This window comes from Drosophila ficusphila, unplaced genomic scaffold (genome assembly GCF_018152265.1).
Source record: "Drosophila ficusphila isolate 14025-0441.05 unplaced genomic scaffold, ASM1815226v1 contig_309, whole genome shotgun sequence".
Lineage (NCBI taxonomy): Eukaryota > Metazoa > Arthropoda > Insecta > Diptera > Drosophilidae > Drosophila > Drosophila ficusphila.
Genome location: NW_025064215.1, coordinates 97,986 through 106,990, shown reverse-complemented (window position 1 = coordinate 106,990; position 9,005 = coordinate 97,986). Strand labels below are relative to the sequence as shown.

The 9,005-nt window shown below is 47.0% G+C and overlaps 1 non-coding gene and 1 pseudogene across 1 annotated transcript; both read right to left on the bottom strand.

Annotated features, from left to right (window-relative positions):
- Window positions 1–4,827: 4,827 nt before the first annotated feature.
- On the bottom strand, window positions 4,828–7,531 carry LOC122319955 (annotated as a pseudogene).
- Window positions 7,532–8,713: 1,182 nt separating this feature from the next.
- LOC122319957 lies at window positions 8,714–8,892 on the bottom strand. The gene has a single exon (XR_006245420.1). It is a non-coding gene; the product is annotated as a 5.8S ribosomal RNA (ribosomal RNA).
- Between the last annotated feature and the right edge of the window lie 113 nt (window positions 8,893–9,005).

The following is a 9,005-nucleotide window of genomic DNA, read 5'->3' as shown; positions in this document are numbered from 1 at the left end:
CCTTTGGCTCCGACAAGCCCGGATAGAGTGCCCACGCCATATTAGTCGCCTCCTACGACAAGCAATGGTGGGCTGTGGCAGTATTCTTCTCCGCTCACCACACGGCGTAAACAAAAGGAACTAGGAGTTCCTCCCTCTCCTGGTGAAAACCTCCTCAGCAAACTCCTTCAGCCTTCGAGTCCTGTCCTCGTCCTCCAGAATCCTTCCAAACGTCCAGGTTTCGCCAACGCGCTGCACACCAAGTCCATTGAGGTCGCGCAAATCTGCATAAAGGGGGCAAGCACAAAGGATGTGCTCCCAATCCTCACTAGGATCGCCACATGAGCATGCGGCGGTATCGCTGAGAGCTCTGCTATGCAGAAATGCGTTCAACGACCCGTGCCCTGTAAGCAGGAATCCCATGCGCATCGAAAACCCAAAATTGAGATTTCGATGGACGAGGCCGACATTTGGGATGAAGTTGTGGGTCACCCGTCCTGGGGAGTCCACATAATCCCATCTGTCCTGCCAATCACGCAATAGACACTCGTCAATCCGCTCCATTCTCTGCTTCCAGCTTAGACCTGAAAGGTCTTCGCCGTAGAGCCAGTCGTATTCCTCCAACGGGTATCCACGCTTCAGCTTGAACTTAACGGCAATTTTCATTGCAGCCAAGTCAAGCGGGGGAGCTCCAGCAAGAACCTGCAGTGCCAGGAAAGACACTGTTCGGCATACCGGAAGGCTTCCAATTAGGATCAGCCTTTGGCAGGCAATAAGTCGCCTCCTGGCCACTATTTGCCTCGTCGTACTGACATACCATACCGAGGCACCAAAGAGCACACAGGGTGCTAAGAGTCCGGCATATATGGTCCGCTTGGCTCGAGGACTGAGGCCCCAGTCGGCTCGAAGCACACGCGCCAATGCTCCAACAACTCCCGTGATCCGCATTCTGAGCGAGGTGATGTGCACCATGAAGCTCATGCGCTCACTGACTTTGATGCCAAGGTACCGGCAGCTGCGGACATATGGTAAACTTGCTCCCGCAAATCTTACCAATGGCGTGCGCGCCATGTTGCCCTTCAGCAGCATAACCACCGTCTTGCTGGTGGAAACGGTTACACCAATTTCTGCTCCCCACGTTTCAACAATGGACATTAGTTGCGCTCCTTTTTCTTCAAGCGCGAGTCGGGAGTTTCCTCGATGAGAAGAAGCAGGTCATCCGCGTACGCGCTGAGGGCGCAGTACGACTCAAGGCGCTGTAGCAGTACATCCATCAGTAGATCCCAAATAAATGGGCCACTGATTGACCCCTGCGGGCAACCTCCAGTGACTGGTACGTCCACGGTACCAACACTGCTTCGGATCACTGCTCTTCGGCCGGAGAAGAAGCTTCGCCACAAGCTCATTTCCCGGCATCCCAACTCGGCCAATCGGCGCAGTGCAGCGCACCATTCGACGTTGTCGAAAGCTCCTTTGAAGTCCACGAAAACTCCAAGCACGTATCGCGCCGTGCTGGCGGCGACACTGCTCTTTACGTGTCTCCAAGCTTCCTCCACACATCGTCCTCGGCGAAATCCGAACTGCCATCTGCAGCCTTCCGGAAGAACTTCTCTAACGCGATTTACCATGATTCCCTCAAGCACCTTGCCGAAAACGGGCAGCAGACAGATTCCCCTGTACGAGGATGGCTCGCACTTGTCCTTGTCGGGTCCCTTGAGTAGCGCCACTACGCGTGGACACTTCCACTCGCTGGGAAAGTACCCCGACCGAATACACCGGGAAAATAGCCTCGTGAGGTATTGAGGTATGGCGCGCCAGACCGCCTTGCAGATCGTGCCGTTGATGCCGTCCATGCCAGGCGAGCGTCTGCTCTTCAACCTGGCGACACAAGCATCAACCTCGAATTCATTGAGCGCCGGTGGGACTGTCTCCGCGTAGGCAATCGGTACATCTGACTCCGCAACTGGGAAAAAGTTACGGAGGAGCACTCGCGCACAGTCACCCCAATCGGTGACCAGCTCGCCGTTTACGCGAAGACACCCAATCTCCGAGCGTTTGTTACGACCGCGGCAAATCTTGTCGCCTTCAGAATAAGCTTTTTGTAGCCGGCTGAGGCGATCCTCAGTTCGACCACGAGCAGCTCAGTCCTTTCAACGTCGCCCCGTCGGCGGGCGTCCTGGAGCCTGCGCCGAAGTCTTCTGACTTCGCGGCGCGCAGAGCTGAGGTCGGCGGTCCACCAACGTGCTCTCCTCCTAGGCGATCTCGGCGTCTTCCTACCCAGCGCAAGGTCGCACGCCTCGTGCACCACTTGCCGCAGGGCAGAAACTTGCTGGTCCAACGGCGATTCAGAGAAGTCTTCCGAAAGTCCGGTTGCCCGGCTCATCAATTCCTCTTCGAACAATCGCCAGCGAGCAGTGGAGAAGTTCCAGGACGGCACAGGAGCTATGCTCTCAACTGCGCGCGTGGTAGTTGGTGTGGCAACAACAGTAATCCTGTTGTGATCACTTAACTCCCACTCGCCCACTCTCCACTCATATGTGGCCCACATAGATGCTGCTTCGTTGGCGATCGTCACGTCGATATCGCTGCGGGCTCTGCCGCTATCGAACGTGAACACCTCACTGTGCTGGTTAAGAGCGACGACTCCTTTCTCCAGCATCCACTCAGACAGCAGTTCACCCCGGGTGCGGTTAGCTTGCCCCTCGGTCTGCCGAGAGAGTTTGCTAAACCACATGGGGGATACTGCATTCGCATCAAGTCCCATGATGCACGGCGTTCTGCTGGCCTGCAGCAGGACCGCATCCATGTATCTGAGATACGGGTCTAGGTCGGCGTCGAATTGGCAATATACGGAGCAAAGGAAGATTGAGCCAAAACTCCCTTTAACGCTCACGCATACGCCGTGGTCGGTGGTAAGGGGCTCCACTGGCATACAGATGACATCCTGGTGATCCACTAGGATGGCTGCCTTCCCTCGCCGATCGGCGAAGATCCTCATTCCTTCAGGCAGCACATCCATCCTCCCGACGTCTGGATATGGCTCCTGCAAAAGTGCGAACAGAAATCCTGATTCCCTCAATCGGACTCCGAGCTCGACCGTCGCAGCTCGGCCTCGGCCACAGTTTGCCTGGATGATGCTAAACATTAGTGTCTAGCATTCACCCTCGCCAGCACAGCCGCATACACTGGGCAGCTTGGGGACAACATATTGTGTCCCGAGGCATACCCCCTTGAAGCGGCAGTTCCGGCAGTCCACCGGGTTCGTGCAACTCCGCGCACTGTGGCCGTTCTGTCCGCACTGGCGGCACACGTTCTCCTTGTACCGGCACTGGGCGACCTTGTGGTCGAATCCGACGCACCTGTGGCAGGCGTACGTGCGCACCAAGGCTCGGCAGTTGTATGCAAACCAGCCGATGTACGCCTTTGCTCCATCCAGCACCTCAAGGGCCACGGCGTTGACGTCGAGCGTCACATTGACTGTGGCGCCGTCAGCCGCAGACCATGGCTTGACGAGGTGAACCGCCTTTTCAAAGGAAGCCATATCCATCACTTCCGCAAAGTTATTCTTGTAGAGGTCCTTCATAAAGTCGGCTGGCTTCGTCGCAGTGTCCACGTTGCTAACGACCACCTTGGGTCGCTGCACCGGGCTCTGCTTGATCTCCAGGCCAACTTCTGCAAACTTCTTGTTTGCGACAACCTTGCGAATTTCGCCTGATTAGGGGGTGCGGATGATGGCACCGCCACGCGCAAGCCCTCTCACCTCATGCAGGCGGACGCCAAGCGAAGGGGCGATCTCCTTGCGCACCTTTTCGGCAACCTCCTTTCCGCTCACTGACGGGTCCTTGCTCACCACAACGGCGGACCACGTCTCGCGTGGCTTCCGCGGGGCAGGCACCGGAGCAGCTAGAGGCGCTGGCAGGCTGGGATATGCGGCTGCATACCCAGCAGGTGGCATGGAAACCACAGCCTGCGCCATGACGGACTTCGGGGGTGGCGGCGGCGCCATTCGCTGCTGGTCGCGGAGAGCCTCCAAGGCTGCATTCCGCGCCGATAGCGCAATCACCAGGCCCTCGTACCTATTTAGGCACCGCATCATGGCGCAGGCCTGCTTGGTCGACAGATTCGACGCAACCACTTCGTCCAGGAACTCATCCTTGATCTTGGCCAGCTCAGCCACCGTATCAGGGACGGACGCGACGACGGGAGGGGAAACGGGGACAGGGGGGCAGCCGCGGCTCCACCAGCATTCCTGGCAGCAGCGAGGGCAGCAGCGGGGGCAGCAGCGGGGGCAGCAGAGGGGGCAGCAGTGTGGGCAGCAGCGGGAGCGGCGGCAGCGACGCCAGCGGCAGCGACGTCAATGGCAGCGACGTCAGCGGCAGCGGCAGAGGCTGAGGCCAACGCCACTTCGAGAGAGGAGAACGGGCTCTCCTCTAGCACACCTACCGGCGCCGGCAGAGGCTCGTTGACGTCAAGCGCCAACAGCTTCGGCTGCGTCGGTTTCGGCACCGCGCTCGTCGTCGCCTTCCCTCTCTTTCCGCGCCGACGCCTCGCCGTACTCGCAGCACTACTGGGCCGACTGCTGGCCCGACTGCTCGCCGACAGCTCGCTCTCAGAGAGCGCGCCCTCCATTGGGAGTAGGGGAGAATAAGCTGTGCTCTACTCACCCACACACACAAGCTGCAGCGGAAAATTCCAAGCACGTGCTGTTGTTTACAAATTTGCAAACCGTGTTTTCGCGTGGAAAACCGCACTTTTCCGACCGGAAAACTAAACGATTATGATCGCTTGGTGAATCTACGATATTTAAGCTAAAAATTAGCAATTGATTCGCACTGAGTCAAAAGATATTCGCGTATTACTGGAGAGCGTCGAAAACCACGTTCGTCGTTAATCCATTCATGCGCGTCACTAATTAGATGACGAGGCATTATTATTAAGAGATTCATAGTTACTCCCGCCGTTGACCCACGCTTACTTGAATTTCTTCACTTTGACATTCAGAGCACTGGGCAGAAATCACATTGTGTCAACACCCGCTAGGGCCATCACAATGCTTTGTTTTAATTAGACAGTCGGATTCCCCAAGTCCGTGCCAGTTCTGAATTGATTGTTAATTGATAATCGTTATAATTAATAAGAACTAATCGGTTTGAGCCAATTAGTATTCTTAAAAATTTTAGCAAGAAAGTTCCACAATTGACTACGTAACTAAACTATCCGGGGAACAAGTAACCACCATAAATGATAGACCCAGAACGAGCACATAAACCATGTTATTGTTTCCCAATCAAGCCCGACTATCTCAATCTTAAGAGCCAATCCTTATCCCGAAGTTACGGATCTAATTTGCCGACTTCCCTTACCTACATTATTCTATCGACTAGAGACTCTTCACCTTGGAGACCAGCTGCGGATATTGGTACGGCCTGTTGAGAAGTTTGCGTGTCCCAACCATAAATTTTCAAGGTCCGAGGAGAAAATATCGACACAACAGTATATGTCATGCTCTTCTAGCCCATCTACCATATCTCTCTGCGAAAGACTTCCATGGTAGTACGGCTATAAAACAGAAAAGAAAACTCTTCCGATATCTCTCGACGGCTTCTTTATGGTCGTTCCTGTTGCCAGGATGAGCACGAGGCCCATATTTAATAACAAACGGATACTCAACAGGTTACGGAATTGGAACCGTATTCCCTTTCGTTCAAAATTATTCAAGTATATTATTTTTGGCTTGTATATATATTTATTTAGTCATTAGTTTTTTACTTGAAAATTTTCGGCTTTCGCCTTGAACTTAGGACCGACTAACTCGTGATCAACCACTGTTCACACGAAACCCTTCTCCACTTCAGTCCTCCAAGGTCTTATTCGATTATTTGCTACTACCACCAAGATCGGTACCAATGGCAGCTCCATGCAGGCTTACGCCAAACACTTCTACGCATACCATTGTACCTTCCTACTCACTAAAGTTTCAAAATTTATATTACAAGTAATATAAATCATCTACTTTAGCGGTAATGTATAGGTATACAACTTAAGCGCCATCCATTTTAAGGGCTATTTGCTTCGGCATGTGAGTTGTTACACACTTCTTAGCGGATTTCGACTTCCATGATCACCGTCCTGCTGTTTTAAGCAACCAACGCCTTTCATGGTATCTGCATGAGTTGTTAATTTGGGCACCGTAACATTACGTTTGGTTCATCCCACAGCGCCAGTTCTGCTTACCAAAAGTGGCCCACTGGGCACATTATATCATAACCTTAAACTTCATATCAAGAAAGTTAAGGTTCTTACCCATTTAAAGTTTGAGGATAGGTTAAGATCGTTTCGACCCTAAGGCCTCTAATCATTCGCTTTACCAGATAAGATTATTTTATATAATATTAAAATGCACCAGCTATCCTGAGGGAAACTTCGGAAGGAACCAGCTACTAGATGGTTCGATTGGTCTTTCGCCCCTATACTCAATTCTGACAATCGATTTGCACGTCAGAACTGTTTCGTCTTCCATCAGGGTTTCCCCTGACTTCCAACCTGATCAAGTATAGTTCACCATCTTTCGGGTCACAGCATATATGCTCAAGGTACGTTCCAGTTAGAGGCATAAATAATATAAATATCATTATACATAACTATATAGAACGCCCCGGGATTGTGTTAATTAACTATAAATAGTTAAAAAACTAATCCCATTATTAGTCAAGTTAATTACGCTATTAGGTTTATATCCCAATAACTTGCACATATGTTAGACTCCTTGGTCCGTGTTTCAAGACGGGTCCCGAAGGTATCCTGAATCTTTCGCATTGTTAATCATACAAGTGCATATAATAAACACAAAAATGATTGATAATTATGCCATTATATAATTCCGAAAAATTAACGCACTGTAATCATATAAATCGATCAGCACTTTATCAAATTAATGACATTTATTTTGTGCTAAAACGAAAGTATTTTAATTTAAATAAACTATAAGCCATTTTTTATGATAAATTTTGTATGCTAATAGATTACAATATCCTTATATGGAAAAAATGCACACTATTATCATAATATTGTTTAAATATTACAATTTTAATGATGAATTTTCCATAATGGATATTCAGGTTCATCGGGCTTAACCTCTAAGCAGTTTCACGTACTATTTAACTCTCTATTCAGAGTTCTTTTCAACTTTCCCTCACGGTACTTGTTTACTATCGGTCTCATGGTTATATTTAGTTTTAGATGGAGTTTACCACCCACTTAGTGCTGCACTATCAAGCAACACGACTCTTTGGAAACATCATCTAGTAATCATTAACGTTATACGGGCCTGGCACCCTCTATGGGGAAATGGCCTCATTTAAGAAGGACTTAAATCGTTAATTTCTCATACTAGAATATTGACGCTCCATACACTGCATCTCACATTTGCCATATAGACAAAGTGACTTAGTGCTGAACTGATTTCTGTTCGCTCGCCGCTACTAAGAAAATCCTAGTTAGTTTCTTTTCCTCCCCTAATTAATATGCTTAAGGGGGAAATACAATTAGAAATTTTTTTTTTCGAAAAATTTTTTTGGCTTAATGTACTCCAAATATATCTGGGAGTAAGCCTTTAAAAGCATAAAGCCGTCCGGTAATTATTTTCAGAGTTATACGCAATTTAGTGAGGGTGTGTCATATGGCGGACATGCACAAAAGTAAACTTTAAACGCTTCTCCTGAAAAGTCGTGTTTTCAAAGTCGCCGTGCAATGTACAGGTCAGAGATTTTATTTTAATCGAATGCGGTTTTTTGCATTATGTTTGAAATTAAATTCTCCACACCATGAATATAACGGTTTTTCATATTTGTTTGTTATAACGTGTTTTTTTACAATCAAAGTCAAAAAAATCGTTATTTTTGAAATTTTTTTTTAACCTAAAATTTTTTAATGGAAAAATAATTTTTTTTAAAATATGTTTTAATTCATGGTGTGCGCTGTACCTTTAAGTTTAAAGCCCAGTTGCTGTTTTTTGTTTAAGTCGTGATCCTGGACCTGGAGACTGCACGGCGCAAAGTCCTTCCCTAAAAACACGACTCCACATTATTGATCATAAATGGGCTTAATTACAATATTTTTCAAAAAACTTGACTGATTTTTATTGCTCAATAATTACCCAATAACATGCAAAAAGAATCACTAAGATTCATTTAATACTCTACTTGCAATCCACTCCCAAAGATAGCCCTCATTTCAGGCCTTCTAATTGTATTTCCCCCCTTAAATTCAGGGGGTAGTCCCATATGAGTTGAGGTTGTATATAACATTTTTTTTTCAATATATTCTTTACATTTATATAATGGAGAAACATTTAATGAATTCGTATAAAAATTTTTTTCATTAATTAGTTTTAATTTAGTTATGAGTTTTAAACGAATTTAACGAAGAGCAATAACATTTACAAAAGATTTCAATTTTACTAAATCATTAATAAGAGACCATTCTAAATGAAAAATATTTCAAACATTTTTTTATGCTATACATTCCTCAGTATTATATGATTGAAAATGAAAATATTTTTCTTCGTTTTTCACAATCAAATTATTTATAATGTGAGATAATGTTTTCCATAGATATTTTAATATTATGAATAAAAATAATAATTATATTTAATTAAAATTTTTATCCAATAATATACCATATGCTTAGAAATTTGATTACCAAATTTCTAAACAACTTAATTAGCATAGTCTTACAACCCTCAACCATATGTAGTCCAAGCAGCACTAAAAATTAATTAAAGTACCATAACAGCATGGACTGCGATATGCGTTCAAAATGTCGATGTTCATGTGTCCTGCAGTTCACACGATGACGCACAGTTTGCTGCGTTCTTCATCGACCCATGAGCCGAGTGATCCACCGCTTAGAGTTTTTATATTTATTATTTCAATTTGTCAAATATGAATTTATTGAAAGAAATTAAAAATACACCATTTTACTGGCATATATCAATTCCTTCAATAAATCTTTTTTTTATACCTAAA